This window comes from Podarcis tiliguerta, assembly GCF_965153285.1.
Source record: "Podarcis tiliguerta genome assembly, chromosome: 4".
NCBI lineage: Eukaryota > Metazoa > Chordata > Lepidosauria > Squamata > Lacertidae > Podarcis > Podarcis tiliguerta.
Window position 1 is genome coordinate 41,142,393 of NC_139537.1, and position 17,877 is coordinate 41,160,269.

General features: G+C 40.1%; 1 long non-coding RNA gene across 2 annotated transcripts in view; it reads left to right on the forward strand.

The window, feature by feature from the left end:
- Positions 1-17,877, forward strand: part of LOC310677019 — a 44,373-nt gene that overhangs the window by 23,745 nt on the left and 2,751 nt on the right. For both annotated transcript variants that reach the window (XR_014510858.1, XR_014510859.1), the window contains 2 exons: positions 10,476-10,661; positions 16,094-16,143. This is a non-coding gene — a long non-coding RNA (uncharacterized lncRNA). The remainder of the gene's footprint in view (positions 1-10,475; positions 10,662-16,093; positions 16,144-17,877) is intronic.

The window sequence follows — 17,877 nt, forward strand, 5'->3', positions numbered from 1 at the left end:
TTGACATCCAACAAATATCTGGGTAATTGAAGTCCCCCATTACTACTATCTCCCTTCCTTTTGCATGCTTGGCCATCTGTTCCAGGAAGGCATCATCTATGTCCTCCGTTTGGCTTGGGGATCTATAGTAAACTCCCACAATGAGGTCACTATTATTCTTCTCTCCCTTAATTTTGACCCAAATGCTCTCACTTTGGCTTTGAGGTTCTAAATCTTGGATCTCTTCACAGGTATACACATCCCTGACATATAACGCCACTCCTCCTCCTTTCTTGTCTGGTCTGTTTCTCTGAAATAGATTGTATCCCTCCATTTTTACATTCCAATCGTGGGACTTATCCCACCAGGTTTCAGTGATGCCTATTATGTCATATTTAGTTTGCTGTACCAAGAACTCAAGCTCATCTTGTTTATTTCCCATGCTTTGTGCATTAGTGTACAGACATTTAAGTCCATTAGTCATTCCCCCGTGTCTCTTATTTAAGGATTTTTTCCTCCCACCACTAGGTCTGCTTGCTGTTTGCTCCATTTGGTCTATGACATTTGGATGATCATCTTCATCAATTAATAGACTCCTACCTTCAGGAGCACTGTCTCCCTCCCCCACATTAGTCAGTTTAAAGCCCTCCTGATGAGGTTTCTTAGTTTTTTGGCAAAAACATTCCTCCCAACCGTTGTGAGGTGCAGCCCATCGCTTGCCAGAAGTCCATCCTCAAGAAACTGCAGTCCGTGATCTAAGAATCCAAACCGTTCCTGTTTACACCATTTGCGAAGCCAGCTGTTTACTTCCACTATTTTCCTCTCTCTCCCTGGGCCACGTCGTTCAACTGGGAGGACAGATGAGATGACGATTTGTGCATTTAATTGCTTCAATTTCCTGCCCAGAGCCTCGTAGTCTCTTTTGATCTTCTGGAGGCTATTGCTTGCAGTGTCATTGGTTCCCACATGAACCAAGAGGAAGGGGTATTTGTCAGTGGGTTTTATGATTCCTTGCAGTCGTTCAGTTACATCTTGGATCTTAGCCCCGGGGAGACAGCACACTTCCCGAGACATCTTGTCAGGCCCACAGATCACTGCTTCTGTTCCCCTCAGTAGGGAATCCCCTATCACCACTACACGCCTTCTCTTAGGTTTGGTCTTGGTTCTTCCGTGAGCGGTCCGTTCCAAGGTCGCCTGCACATTCCCTGAGGACTGACTTTGCTGCTCATCTTCATATACGTGATCGACTGTAATGAGGGAGAGATCCTCAAATGGAGTCTGCTCTTCGTCTTCCATGCTAGGGGAGAGGACCTCAAAGCGATTGTGTATTTCTAGACAATCAGAGCGAACCCTGGGCCTCCTACTTCTTTGAGTCACGTTTCTCCACATATCGGGCTCCTGTGTTGGTGAACTAGCCTCCTTCTCAGGGGAGTCCCCTGTCTCCTCCTTGGTGGAGACGGTGTGCTCTGTTGCTTCCAAGAAGAGCTCCAGCTCTCTAATTCTTTGGAGCGTAGCTACACGTTCCTCCAGTTGCTGGACTTTGTCTTTTAGGAGGGCAATCAACATGCAATTGCTGCACGTAAAGCTGCCTGCAACCTTTGGCAAGATGGCAAACATTGCGCAGGAACCGCAGGCGACTGCAGCTGTTCCCTCCCCCTCCATCTTGAGAATGTGTCGTTGGGCTTGAGACTAGCTCCCCTAAATCTAAAAGATGGTTCAAACTGCACGCGTCGATAGGCTCCTCCCACAGCTAATCACCTGCCTCAACAGAAACCCTGCCCCCTCTGACCTTTGACCAGGGAAAGCAGCTAATCAGCCACAAGAATCACACACACAAGAAACCCCTTTTGGCTCCTTCTTCAGCCGCTGCCCTGCAAACACTCTGTGCCCTGCAAACACATCTGTGTCATCAGAAGTGACAGGGCCCTTTCAGTGGTGGCATTACATCTCTGGAATTCTTCCCAGAAATGGGGAGGCCGCTCCTATTGTTCTCTGTTTTCTTTTCAGTGATGGCTAAAGACTTTCTTTTTTTTGACCAGGCCTTTTAGATACCCCAATTTCATTGAAATTTTAACACTGACTACATATGTATGTTTTGCCTTTCTTTGTTTAATTTTATTTTTTGGATGGGTGTGTATAACATAAATACCTCAGAACTCCCCCCCCCTTTTTTCTTTTTGCTAAAGAGCAGTGATCTTAATTAAATTACGTTATTAGTTAGTGAGCCTTACAGATGATTCAGGCCCAGTTTTAAATCATACATTAAATCATACATTAAATCATACATTTAAATCATACAGTCTATAGGGCAAAAATATATGTTAACATTGATGCTGTTGTTATTTGATCTTCCTTTTTAATAACACATTGAGAACGAACTTTTCTCTCTTTGTTTGTTTATATTGTTCAGTATTTGAAATATTCATATATCTTTGATATAATAAAATGCTTTAAAAATTACACATTACATTGCTTTGCATGCTCAAGAATTAAGCCACGGTACTACAAAATAGTGTGAAAATAAAGTCAGCTCCCTTGGATTTAAATGAACAAAGTACTTTATATGAGCTTTGCATCCTGTGACTTCAAGCCTTGCTGGAAATAGATATTGTGATTGACATGCTACCTTAACACTAATTTTTTAAAGTTAAAGTGTCTAATGAAATTAATCATTGTAGCCTGAAGGAGACAGTTCAGAACTTGCTAAGAATCACATTTGTCTGAGCGGATTTTAGAACTTGCTTGGACTAATTTGCAACTGGCAAATATATCACTGTCAGCCAGTTCTGTAAAGTTTGGATTTGTAATCTTTTGAACCATCAATACAACCCAAGCATCACAGTGAAAGACTTGGGGAATAATGGAAACATTGATGCAAAGCATCTAACACCTCAGCAGTGATTCCCTTAATAAGGATGTATTGCTGTGTCTCTCTTTTATCTAATTGTACTTATTTGGAGTCCACCTCAGGAAGTCGGGGAGAAGTAGAGAGTACTACATTAGACCAAAACAAGAATTCTCCAAGGTGAGAAATTGGCAAGAGCTCAAACACCATACATTATTTCTTTTAACAGTTTGAATGCATATTTCCCCCCACTTAACATCTTGAGGGGGTGTAACAAGCGCTTAGGGTCAACTGCTCAAGAAATCCCACCGACTTTAGGAGTCTCCGTCACAGCTTCCCTTTTTTGAAGCAAAGTAAATCTCTAGCCCTTGTTGTACGAGCTGCCCTTATTCAAGTCTCAAACCCAAAGGTTTCTGTGGGCTAGGAATAAGGCTTCTGTAGCCTGGCTGCAAATAACACAATCAGAAGCTGCTTGAAGAACCACGAGCACTTGAATAAGCCCCCAGCAACCTGCCTGTTAAAATTTTACCTTTAAGACTAGCATTTGTATGAAAACATTGTTTTGCAATTCTGCATGTTGCTTTGTTACTAGCTTCTTTCTTTAGTGTATTAATTTTGCTTTTATTAGATGCTGCATTGTCAGCTGCCTTGAGCAAAGTTTCTAATTTTAAATTAAATTAAATCAAATTATGCATTTTAAAATGCAGCACTGTCAGAATGCCTAAATTAACACAGGAGAGTGGAGAAGGGTGTTATTAAGGAAGATAAATCCTGTTTGATGATAATTGTCATCCCCCTTTTTTCTGTATGTCAGTAAAGAGAGGTTTTTATTTACTCTCCCAACTTCTCAGACCACTATATGGAGGGGCAATGTTGTTCCCAAGTAATCCCTTTCACTGAAATGTAAGATATATACAATGTAAAATATACCTGGATTTTTCAGCTGTTGAAAGCCACGACTGGATGTTTGACTTGTTTGTATGTAATTGTGACATTTGGGAGATGTGTTGGGTTGCTGGATTTTCAGACAGCTCTCCACCATGTAGGAGAGGTGCACTACCTACACACTTGGAGGACAATACAATAATGTCCATGCATATAATATCACCCATGCAAATAACCCAACATTGTGAGCTGGAATAAAATTATTGGAAAGCAAGTGGTTTTTCCTCCCCAATGCTTGCTGAAACAGCTTGGAATAAACCCTGAACTAATCACTACACAGATAAATCTGTTCTGAGTATAATTGGACTGGAATTGAAGCTGGACTGGTAAATAGGTCTTATATAAGCTCCCCTTATATATGGCTCACATGCCATATTCAGAGCCTTGCAACTTTCCCAATACTATTTACATGGAGCTCCCTGCTCAATATTTACTAGATAAACCCTACTTTGAATCACAGTGTTTTTGTATCTGCAGTCCCATCCCAAGATCTTGATCCTCCATGGTAATAATAGCGGTATCTATTTTTCTAAAGCTGGCATGCAGTTAAAGAACATGACACATATTTCCTCATGAGCCATTAAGTGTCATGAGCAGTTTGACCCTCATAAGTTACAGCAGAATATGCTTTCCGATGACCCAGAAATCTAGGCAAAAGACTTCTTTTTCCTTACCCTTCTGCAGCTTCTCCTCAGTCCCACCTGCTTTTTGACTCCAGGGCTTGAAACTTCAGGACCATTGCAAATGTTCTTAGAATACCTGTATGGCTTTTAGAAGAATAGTACAGGCCTAAGATCAGTCTGTTGCTAGCAATCGTACTGTCTGCTTTGGAGCATTTGGTCAACATACTAAAAATGAATGTGCATTTGCAGGCACATGACATATATTTAAATTACAACTGCCATAGGTACCTTGATTGATTTTTGCATAGAAACTTACATGCACTGCTGCCTGGGATTCCTTGTACCCATGTGGTGGTCTTTAGCTATATAAAAGCTAGTTGCATACTTCAGCTGCTGGTTATGTTCAGTTATGACATAAATGTCACAGAGGCATATCTTCTGGGCTATCTGGATTTCTGGGCAGAAGATTTTCCTTGTTTGGGTACTTCAGCAATTCCTTTCTTCTTCTTTCTCTGCCCAATCAGTCATTGTTGGGCTAATGAGAACTGGCATTTGGTCTAATTAATCTAAACGACTGTTGTTTAGTGGTCATTGGGGATAACAAGTGTCAGGGCCTACGTTCTCCCTCATTCTTACAGGAATTAAAACATTGCACCATAACATTATTTTTAGGGGGAGGGAATTAACTGCTAAATCAATGAAAGAGTAGAACAAGCAGTAGGGGCTAACTATTATTTGATAGATGGCACAGGCAAAATTGCACAAAGAACACACTGTATATACTTCTGAGAGAGAAGGAAACCTCTAATTTGATGGCTTTCTGCTTTCTTGTTTTTGCTACTGAGCTTTGCTTAGGAACAATCCTTTTGGGCTACTCTGTTCCTTGTTGTTGCTTCTCATTTTCCTAATCATTGTCATTTCTACAGGCAGGGTCAGCCACTCCTGAGCATTTAGGGTAGTCACTAGTAATCTTTGAGCTCCCAACAAACTGATCGACGCTTCTCAGTTTGGGCTGCTGCAATTGAAAGAAAGAAAGAAAAAGATGCTGTGTTGGGAATAGGTGGCTCTAAGAGTGCAGTCACCCTTGTCTGGAAACAGCAGCTGTGGTTGCATAGCTGGCAAAGGGACTAGTGGATCACTATCTCCCTGGGTTTCCCCATGCATGCTTGGTCATCGGACTGGGAAAGGTGGTGAATAGATAAGGTGTTCTATGGGTCAGGGCTCAATAGGTTCAGTCTGTCGTTATGCATGTGGAAGGCTTGACTGCCCCTTCCTGTGCCACTGTGTTTGCAATTGCAAGGCTGTGATAACGAGGCCAACTGATGAGCATGTGAAGCCCTTAGGTATGATCACATGCTTTTCTCATCCACTCTCCATCGAAGGGTGTTTCCCACATCATGAACTCCATACCTGATGAAGAAGATGGCAGGCTGTCTTCGAAAAGATTAACTCATAGCTTTCATAGGAGGAGTAGAGAGGGACACTTCTGTTTCATCCAGCCATCCTCCAGCCCCTTCTTTCTGAGCTCATTCCTGATGCAGGGCAAGGAGGCAGAGGTGCTGCCATGCCCTTTCCCACACCTCCACCTTAAACACAAACACACACACCAAACCTGACAGTCCCTACTCACTATGAATTTTCTTAGATTGCCAACTCACTTTGGCATCCCAGATCAAAACTGGCAATACTCCTGACTGGAGAGAGGACAACTTTGGGCCTGATTCAGTCCATGAGGTGAAGATGATCAGAGTCAAACAGAGAAGAATGAGAACTTTCAGGAAGGATCCTTGCCCTCTCTCAGCATAAGTTATTTTGACCCAAGGACTTAATGAGACCATGAAGACCCTGGAACTGGACCCCCTATCTCGGTGGCAGCCACATCACAAGGCTCCACCAACTGGGGTGGGGGGAACCTCAAGGATCTTCCTATGTAACAGACCTCCTTATTTCATTGTGCCATACCCACAGTTTCTCACTGATATTCTCCACCTCTGGAAAGACCCAGGGAGACTAAGAGTCACTGTACGTGTTAGCTAATAAACTCATGGATTCTCTCAAAAAATCATTTTAGGTATTGTCATGAGGCCTCTTTCTTTTTTAATAGTCAGCACATTGTCATGATTCTTGCCTCTCTTCTGTGAACTCATGCCCCTTTACCAGAGGTGCATTCAGGATTTGAGAATCTGAGAGAAGCAGAAAACTGGACTGGGCAGTATAATTCATGGTAGAATGCTGCCAGGGTAATGGCATCTGTGGAGTTGGGGTTGGTCTACAGAAACCTATGGCTAAAGCATAGGGATCCAAGACTGAGCTGTCTGCTGCTCCTTTTCAATGGGTAAAGTTCCAAAATGGAAGGATGCAAATAACAAGTGGGTATCGCAGTCATTTTGTTCCAAGGGTCCCACCCCCTGCAATTCCTCACCAGCCTGATTGACCATTATGAGGCCTCTTGTCCTCCAGCTACCACCTGTCATGCCTAAACTCATGCTGCCACAACTGGGGCTAGATTACCTCAGACAGATGAGTTCTGGACACTGTATATCATAGTTGCACCCTCAACTTCAAGTCTGTGTCCCAAAACAGATACTTTCCATTCCTGGTATCTTTAGAATGGAGACACAAAAATCAGCCATGGAGACCAAGGGAGTTTTGTGGCCTTCGTTTTGTTCATGGAAGCTTATCTCCAAGTCTTGATTTACCTGTGCCACAGAAGCTTCCTGACGTCTGAGGAGAGATGGTTTCAATACTGATTTGGGCTCTTGTAGTTTCTATGAGTATTCATCAAAATCACAATACACATCTCTGAACCCAAGGAATTCATCTACCCCCCCTTCCTTTGGATGGCCTTTTAGTGAGATCCCTGGTCAAAGGCAGAAGTGAATGTGAGCATCCCCCTACCTGCTTAGAGAACCATGGCTTTGTGATAGTTTACTGTACCTGACCCAGAGAATAGGCATCATCCTGGATATGTTCAAAAATAGAATCTTCTGTTACAGGAAGAGGTGATCAATCTCCTTTGGAAGTCAGCGAGCACTTTCAGTGAAATCTCCAACAGTCTTGAGTCTTGTCCAACTACAAGTTTACATTCTAGGAGCCATCAGCATGGTATCTTGAACATGGTTCCTTGACAGGCCTTTGCAGCGGCTCCTTCAGCACCTGTAGCAGATTGTCTGCAGCACCCACATGCAGATCAACATTTCTCATGTTACACCATTCTCTCTTCAGTGGTGGCTGAAGCCCTTGTATCTTGGCAGAGGGATGTGGCGACCCTGTGGACCTGCTGGTCAGCTACCTGGGCTGGTGCTACTACCTTTGTACAGCACTATAATATAGATAAGTTCATCTCAGCTAGATGAGAAGGTTCTTAAGCAGCTATGATAAGTTTCTAGAGCTACACTTATTGGACATCCTTTACTGTTTGCTCCACTTGATTGTTATCTGAAAAAAGACAGTAGGAGGGAAGTGCTCTTTTGGTCATCAGGGAGGAGAACAGACGGTCATGCCTGCTTGAAATTGTGATGTAGGTGCAGCATATCACATTTGTGTGTTAACCCTCCACACTTTAGTTAAGAACTCTTTTTGAACTCTACTTTCCTATTCCTCCATAGGCCTCTTCTCCTTTTATACTCTTGCACCCTTGAACACACATGCACACACACTATATATATATATATATATATATATATATATATATATAATATTAATTATATTATATATATAATATAAATAATGTCCCACACTTAAATCAAGATCTGTGTCTGAGATAATCCATCCTCCCCTGGAAGGACATACCGGTAGTTTTGTTCTGAAAAATTGGGCCTGCTTTAACCATTTGCTTCCTGCTCCACTTCTTGCTGAATTTCATCATAAATCTAACTTTCCATTTACATAATTTTACTTTATTTATTTTTTAAAGAAAAAATATTTAAGTGCAGAATAATAAATGCATCAAAGAAAAATGATAACTTCTGTACTGCAGAATATGAGGACCTTGTTTTCCATGTGAAATTGCTCCTCCTCTTCATTATGCAATCATCACTGGAGATAGGATTATTATTATAGGATTATTATTGTTGTTGTTATTGTTACTATTATTATTGCAGCAAAGTGAGATTATACCTTAATGCCAGCATTGACAGCACAGAATACTTGCCAATATCAGTAATCATCCAGTAAGGTAAAGGTAAAGGGACCCCTGACCACTAGGTCCAGTTGTGGCCGACTCTGGGGTTGCTGCGCTCATCTCGCTTTATTGGCTGAGGGAGCCGGCGTACAGCTTCCGGGTCATGTGGCCAGCATGACTAAGCTGCTTCTGGCAAACCAGAGCAGTGCATGGAAACGCCATTTACCTTCCTGCCAGAGCGCTACCTATTTATCTACTTGCACTTGATGTGCTTTCGAACTGCTAGGTGGGCAGGAGCTGAGACTGAGAAATGGGAGCTCGCCCCATTGTGGGGATTCGAACCACCGACCTTCTGATCGGCAAGTCCTAGGCTCTGTGGTTTAACCCACAGCACCACCCACGTCCCTAATCATCCAGTAAAGGTAAAGGTACCCCGGCCCGTACGGGCCAGTCGTGTCCGACTCTAGGGTTGCGTGCTCATCTCACTCTAGAGGCCGTGAGCTGGCGCCGTCCGAAGACACTTCCGGGTCAAGTGGCCAGCGTGATGAAGCTGCAGCTGGCGAGCCAGCACCAGTGCAGCACACGGAAATGCCGTTTACCTTACCGCTATAAAGCGGTCCCTATTTATCTACTTGCACTTAAGAGTGCTTTCGAACTGCTAGGTGGGCAGGAGCTGGGACCGAATGACGGGAGCTCACCCCGCCGTGGGGATTCGAACCGCCGACCATACGATCGGCAAGTCCTAGGCACTGAGGTTTTACCCACAGCGCCACCCGCGTCCCTAATCATCCAGTAATCATCCCTAAATCTTTATCTATATGTCATGAAGATTTTTGTCAGGAGCCATTGGGGCTAAAACCTGGAACCTGCAGATCTAACTGGTGATGAACCCCAGGCTGTAGACTGGTGTTCCATCCAGCCAGAGGAGCGCATTTCAAGGAAGTATATTATTGTCCCTGAGCTGGTAGGGCCATAAAAGCTTCTGGCTAAATCTTGGATTTTGCCTGCGCAACGATCTGCTTGGATATGACTGCCTGATATTCTTGGCTCTCCTTTGCATGCTTCCCTGTGCTGGATTGATCTCAGCCCCATTCCCATATACTTGTGCCTCCTTCTCCCCAATATATGCCCATGTCCCAATATTATGACCATGCAACTTGATAATGACTTGGAAACTGTATAATGGTGTAAAGGTCGCTAGTCGTGTTCCGAAACAAAAACAACTCCACACACACCTAGGGATGCATTCATTTCATGCTTTGTCATGTCCATCTGATCCCCTCCAGCTGTTTTTGAGTACAATTCCCTTAAGCCCCAACCAGCATGGGATGATGGGAGTTGTAGCCCAAAACATCTGCAGGAGATCAGATTGACAAGGGATGGTACAAAGTAGCAAGCCCTCTCAGCAGGGATTGTGTCATCTCCTTTATGTGCTATCTCAAGTCATAGGCTAGCGGTTGATTCGGAGCATGTAGAGATACTAAACTGCAAATTGGCCAAGAGAAGTCTGCAAGGGGGATCTTGACTAGTTTAGTATGTAAATGCTCCATTCAGAGAGGTTCTGTATCTGTCCTGCTTACTATGCAAACCTGGTGCTCCTATAATTGACCCTTAACATTGGAATGTCTAAATCCCAGTTTAAGGAATGAGAAGGCACATTTATAGCCTCCTAGCATTAGGACTACAAGCGAGGGAGGCAGCAGGGCTGAATATGCTAGCTCCATCCCCCAGCACGATTTCTGACACCTTCCAGCTCCTAGGGGTCTATTTTTGCTCATATTAGAATGGTGGAAAATGAGCTCTAAACCATGTGGATAGCTTCCATGAGTGCAGGAGGTTCCCCGCTTCACTAGATCACCCCTCCTGAATGGGAAGGTGACGGGAACAGGAGACCCGAGACAGAGCTGTTTATTCCTCTTGCCTTCCTGACGAAGGAAGTTAACTTCATTTCTTCCAACAGGGGTGCTGTTGGAGCCTGCCCAAGGGTGAATAACAGATCATATGTGCCAGATTTCTTATCAGGGTATTGCCTCCTCTGTTACTTCTGACACCCAACCTGAAACTTGTAATTTAACTGCACATTTTAAAAGGAGCTGGAAGTTCAGCCAAGGAAGATCCTGAGAGGGAGTGACATGGATGATACCTGGTATGTACACATAAATCACCACCTTTGATTACATCCGCAACATGTTTGTTTGACTGCTTTATATGGTATACAATAAATCCTTACTATATAAACAAAGATTTACAAAATTTTAGTAGTTACACAAAAGAAGGGGATCTTTATATGCCACATCATAAGGGCCGCATCAGTTGTGGTGTATCACATGCAGTTTATCCAAAATAGTTCTTCAGTATGGAACGCACAGGGAAACACAGCAGTTTTCAGCTGGGAGCAGATCATCCATATATTTGCCAATACAACTTCATCACAAAATTCATGAATTGCTTTTTTAAAAAATGTATTGAATGAATAGACACTTCAGTAATGTCCAACCGATAACTAAAATTGAAATTTTATTTTTTTTCTTTAATAATACTCAGACATTTCTCTGACAAGACTTTAATGAAAGATGAAGTGCAAATGGGAACCCTGTAGAATGTTTATAAAAATTGTACATGACATTTTTTTAAGCGCCACCAAGTACACATTGAATACTCTGTAAGTATATAGGCATAGCAACATGCAAGTGTCATGTACCTAATGTTACAATATGCATTTTGTTCACTTAAAATTATGAAAAAGGAGTAAACAAAAAAACAAAAGAAAACTGTGCTTCCATTGTCAGTGCAACATGTTTAGTTCTCCTGGGACTGGAGTAAGTGTTGAAGCATCAGAAACATTGCCATGATTTCAGGTGTTGGTGTCAATCACACCATAGTTCTCAGCCCATTTTAGCCACCTTGCAGTTAAGCTACTCACCTGGGGCTAGGCACAATTGTGGCTTTTAGTGAGTTTTTTTACCTAGTCCTTTTATTCAGGTAGCCCTGGAAGACACAGAGACACAAAACACATTGTGGGCTCATAATTTTTGCGTTTGTATCCTTAAGTCTGTGTTAGAATGGTCAAGTCTGCAATCCTAAAATGATAAAATTTGGATCAACCAAATAGGAAATCTGTGAGACTACTTCAGTGGAACAGTTGGAAAATTGGAAGAATATAATATTTTCCTGAATGCACTCATATTTACGCAAGCAAATCCTTTCCTGTGTAAAAAATGAGTATAAAGAAGGAAGAAACAATTATAGGAGTCTTTGAACATCCTCGTTTTTGGTGAAATTATAAAGTGCATTTTGGATTTAAAAGGCTGGAAAGTAATATAGTGCATAGGTCGACTTCTTTGTTTAAAATGAATGTTGCTTTCTTACTGTCTTCCCTAGGGAATGTATAGCCACTAACAGAACGTGGGAACCCACTGAATTTGTACCTATACTGTTTCAAGATAAAGCAAACCTTTGGCATGGCCATATATATATATATATATATATATATATATATGCATGCATGAAAGTGTGCAATGTATAGAAAATATAATTGTAATATGTATTTACACATTATTGCCAAAAGCTCAGGTACTGGTGGAAAATATATTTTCATATAATATGGTTGGAATATCGACGTTTCTAAGCAGGATCAGTATTTGTGTTTCATATTAATTGGTGTATTATTTTTACAAACACTTTTAATTTAAACCACACTTAATTTTTTGGGGGGAAAGCCTGCATTAATGCAAAGTTCAGACATAAATATTGTGCTGAGGTAAAAGGACAGGACCTTATGTAAGAGAGATTTTTCTTAGTCCTGAATCCATGTGAGGATGCCTCTTAGTTGGTGTCTACTTTTTTCTGCACATGGAATCTTCATCAGAAAAGTTTGCTTCTTTGCTTTATGGCAACTTTAAAGGATCTTGAAAAAAATATTCTTTATTTGCCTTGGAACCAGAACAAAGTGTACCGTAGGGATTTTTATGCTTTCTGCATCTGCCATGTAAGAGAACTCTGAGTGAAAACTTGTTTCACTGTGTAGGTTACTTTACACTGCACTGGAATATCAGTGTTTATTGTTTACTATACTTTCCCCTTCCTTTCTGTGTTCTATGCATTTTGGTTTGGGAACAGGACTGACATTTGGAAAGAATAAGCAGGCGTTTTCTTGTCTGTCTCAAGATTTAAAAAAAGTGCCATGCCTGTCAGAGAAAAATAATTAATTATAATCTCTGTACTAGTGCTTTAGCATTTCAATTACTTATAAATGAACTTCACCAATTCTTCCTGTCTAAACAGCCTGCTTGGCAATCCTTGCTTCATGAGTAGATAATCACCTATGGTCTTGTAAAAATATTAAGATGAAAGAATATTAGTTGCATCGACTAGAATCAAAGTGTTTTCATCATCCACTCTGTTTGGCTCCTGCTGTAGCCTCTCACCTAGAAAGCCACTGTAGTTTTTACCTCTGAATAAGAGCTTACCTATGTTAACTTAAGTGCTTAAAACATTATTAGATATTTGTTCATTTACATTTCTTCTATCTCCGGAAAAGCAAAGAAGGATTTTGAAAGGGGTTTAAGAGAAAGGAACTGAACTAAGCTACTAGCTCATGCTGTCAGATGGATGTATAATGAAACTATTTTGGAGTTTTAAAACAATTATATTGGGGTAGGGGACTCAAACTAAAATCAAATGTATTGCTGACATGTAAGTGATAAATGAATTATCTGAAGTCCAGTTTAAGAATAATTTCAAGTGACTGGAAAGGAATATTTCTAAACTTCAAATAAATTTATATAATCAGGGAAGAGACATGAAAATGAAGCAAATACTGATCTTTTAAGTCGATAAATGAAACTTAAATAACTCTACTGTTAAAAAGTGTTTGAGCCTCTTTTAAGTTAGATGTAACTAGCAAAGCTGATGAGTTTAAGGGTATAAATAAATCCAGCATAGATAAAATTTCAGGAAGCTCCTCACATCATCTTGGTTTATCCTCCTCCTTTTTGACAAGAGCAAAGAGATCATTTGGACAAGACTTTTTAAATAAAAGCTAGTTCCTTAAAGACCCTGAGAAAATGTTTGTAATGTTTTTGCTTATTACAGCTATCAGTACTTGATTTTTTTCTGTTTTTGTTTTATATCTTTTGTTATGTAAATACTGTTATTATATTTTAAGATGATATATATATATATGGAAAGACTTCATTCTCAAGTAATCTGATAATTTATTTCTATATCATACTTGTCAGGGCTCACATGAAGTACAGGTTATGTTCATTAGCAAGCAGAATGTGAAAACGTCTCTGGAAGATGCAACTAGCAGCAAAGGAACATAGTTTTGACAAGAAGTGACTCCCATAAATGTCAGTGTCAATGGTTGTGGTGTAGATTCACGCTAGAGGTGTGCGGATTGTCCCCCATGTTTTTATATATCCATTGGGAAATCCATTGAGTGTCGTGGATTTTTTTAAAAAAAATTTCAAACAGATGCACATTATATCAGTGCATGTGCATTTATTAGCTGTGGGTGAGAGTGTACATTTGAGCTCAAATAGAAATGCACATCCTATTGAGAGTAACTGATGTGATCTCCAATGAATATTTGCACAATCTGATGTACCTTCATCATCTCTGTTTTGTTCTCTGCCTAGTTTGCCCAAGAGTTTGAGCATCAAACTGCTGATTATATTTTTGTCTGATAGAAAATTTAATTTTAAAAAGAAAAAAAAATCACCAATATCTGTACTGAAAATTGCATCTGGTGGTTTAACACAACATTGTCAATCTGTGCTAAGTATCGACATTAATAGGAAGCAAGTAATGTAATGAAGACTGTTGTGAAATCATTAGACTAGTCAAAAGCAATACCTATGTGTATATGCAACGATGTGTAAGACTTTACCTTGCTCATGTGTAGATGTGGAGTCAAGGTTTAAAAGGGCAGAAAACTCTGGATGATTAGAGCAGCTCAAGGACATGATAGAAGGGGCAGGTTTTTTAACCCCCAAAACAAAACAGGTTCATTAGCTGGAGGGCAGAATCTAAACAACAAAAGGGGTCCATGTAAGTACATTTATTATAGGAACTAGTTAAAATTGCACAACTGAAGGTGGAATGAATAGCTTGGCCAATAATGATAGTGCTTCGCAGAGAAGGAAAGCTATAGTTGGAGAGGCTCAGGAGCTTTGCAGTGTTCAATTTAACAATATTTCTTGTGTCTGTGATTGTTCTGTGTTATCTCACTACTTTCAATGCATTGCTTTTGGAAGGGTATGATGGAAAAAATGACGAGATGAAAAGGATCAATGATATAAAATTTCATGTTTGGAAAAAAGTTAACTTTATCATTAAAGGCATCCTCCGTGGTTTGATGGAAGCATTTTGTACTCACAATGTAAGATTACCTGACGTTATTGGGAAATAAATAGCAGAAATTCCAGGTGAGGTGCTTCAGTGAAATAGGGGTCAGGAGAATGCAGTTCTCTCTGTGGCTCTCTTTCCATTGCTCAAGCTAAAAATACCAGGGCAAATGGCAATACTTTTCAACATCTTAGCATGCAAGGCTCCCTCAAGGAAGATAAAAAGAGCAACCTTGTACTGTTGGGCTAGAAATAGATTACTGAGCAATGTTCCCAGACAGAGTGCTGGCAGCAGAGCTATTAGCAGAATTGAAGTCTTTGCCCCAAAGGTGTTTGGAAGGAGCCCCAGGGGACCCATAGAAGAAGACGAGAGACAAAATAGAGTGGTAGTTGGGTTTCAAGGAAAATACGGCTTACAATAAATTAAATATTATTTGGAAGTGGCTGGGAATATACACATATTTAAAGACAGATGGTCACTATGCGTTGCATTCTTGAATCTGCAAGCCCATCTCCTTCCTTGTAAAATAATCAAAATGCATATTATAAATACATGGTTTTCCAATATCCATACAGAGAAAGTACAAGATACTTACATGTGAGTACACTGTAGTCACCTATATTTTTGCATAGTTTTTAGTGTGTACTTTGTGCCACTTAACCCAAAGTATTACTCGGGTTATTTCTGTTTAAAACAGCTTGTTTACAGAACATTTGAGTAGCTGTTTTTTTTTGTTTTGTTTTTTTGTATTTGGTATGTTCATTTTAAAAAAAATACCAGTTCTAATGAATGAGAAGCTAAGATCCTTGGAGGAATCAAGGAAAGTTTTGGAGAACATTGTAGTGCGCCCATGACAATTCTTTTTAACTCCATATTTTTAAGTTTATCAGAATTACCTTAGCTCAACAGAGAGGTAAAGTTAAGAGTTATGTTATCCTTTCGGTAACACTTTATAATAAGTGGCACTAAATTACACTATAACTGATGTTACATGGAAGCACATGTAACCACACGGTCAAGATCAAAATACCTAATGTACATTTGCGTACATGGTAACTCCAGTGCTTTTACAATCATAAATTAAATAACCTACTGTCCTTTCTTCTCACTGAGAGATGCTTATAGGTAGGTAGATAATCCTACATCATGAAGAATATATTCAAAAAGTCCACTTTGCTGGTTTATATAGGGGAAAAACCAACTGTTTTCCTCCTGTATCTTTTATAGGAGGAATCTCAGCTCAAGATGATCTGCCTTCCATAAATGTGAACAAAATGGTAGGTGTTCCTGGTTCATTTCTGAGCCTCATATTATATATATTTCTTAAACCGCTTCTTGGATTTGCTAATAACATCTAAGAATGAAAGAAGATGCACCCATATTCTGTGAGATGCCACATTCTATTATTTAAAAATAATAATAATGATAATGATAACAAAATAAAATAAAATAACTAATATTAAAGAGAAAATTGGCAATAACTTGATAACCTTTGACTGATGATGAGAACTGTCATGTTCCACATTTTCCTTAGTTGTTCCCATGGGGCTTTCATCATTCATGCCTGTCAATTACTGTAAATTAAGCAATCATTTCTATTGACCTTTGGTGTCTTGCTCCCAGTGTATTCATCTAAACCAGGGGTTCTCAAACTAGGATCAAATGTATACGAACAGAAAAACCTTATCAGATAATATGACTAGAAATCGGGCCTATCTGTAAATCCAATGAATGTGTGTTGCTCTTGTGGCCTTATTCACCAATACTGGATGCCCGACTTATGGAAAAGGTAATCTTCTACCCCTTTATATAGCTGACAACTTATGGTATATAGCAAGCTGGAGGTCAGCCAAGAAGAAAAAATGATACCATGAAACCAGTCACCTCCCAGCCATTTATACCAAACTAAGACCACCTTGAGAGCAATGATGTGATTCTCCCCCCAGCTCTTTGCTCTGATTGGCTTCTCCTTGCTTTCCTCCAATCTCTATTGGTCAAAAAGGCACTGAATAGGGAGCAGAATTAATTGGGATCTGCTCAGGTGCTAGTGCAAAATCCACATAGATCCATGGACACTGGTGCAAAGAATCTTTGTGGCGGCACTGCCAGAATTATAGCTCAGTGTATAAGAGATTTTATATTGGATTGTTGAACCCCGTTGAATTACAAACTGTGTAATAAAATTATATTAAGAAAATGTATCGGTATCTGTATTATTACACTCTGGTACAATATTGCTAGTACTTGTGCTAAAGTCAAAGACAGGGCTAGGACTTTATATTAAAACTATGTTTAGCTTATGGAATGTTTATTTTGTTAGAGAATAGATGGTCACTATTCTGTTTCAAAAGTCCCCCTTTTCTCTCAAAGAAAAAGTTTGAGAACCTCTGATTTAACTGGATGAATGCAGATGATTGAAAGTGATGACAGGCCCGAATTATCCTCTTAACACTGCATGATGTACTTCCATGTTTCTTTTTGGCCTGTTGTAAAATACATCTCAAGGTGCAAGGTAGAATATATATTCTAAAAATTGACTGCAACAGAGTGCACAAGAAAAAGTTAACAGTCCAATTCCTATCTACTATTGCAAAGTTCCACTGCTTTCCTTTTGCTACACTGACAAGACACTTTGGGATGGTTACATCTAAAGATGCCCCAATGCTTGAAAAATTTCACTTCACAGTGATGAAGAGGTGGGTCATGTAAGCAGCATTTCTATATCATTTAAGCAAAATGGAATTTATAAAGAATGTAAAAATGTGCAAATACAGCACTAATTGACATGTGACTTTAGTAAACATAATCCTAATGCAGCAAGGCATTTAAGCACAGTTAAGTTCTTTGCTGGCCTTGCCATTAGTTCCATAAATCAGTTTCTGAAGGTACAGCTAACTGCTGTGACAAACATCTTTTCTTCCCAGTAGTAGCAAGCTTAATTCCTTTTGCCAGTATTGTTTTAAAAAATGTACTCTTTGAACAACTTGACTATGTTGTAAACCTATACTAGT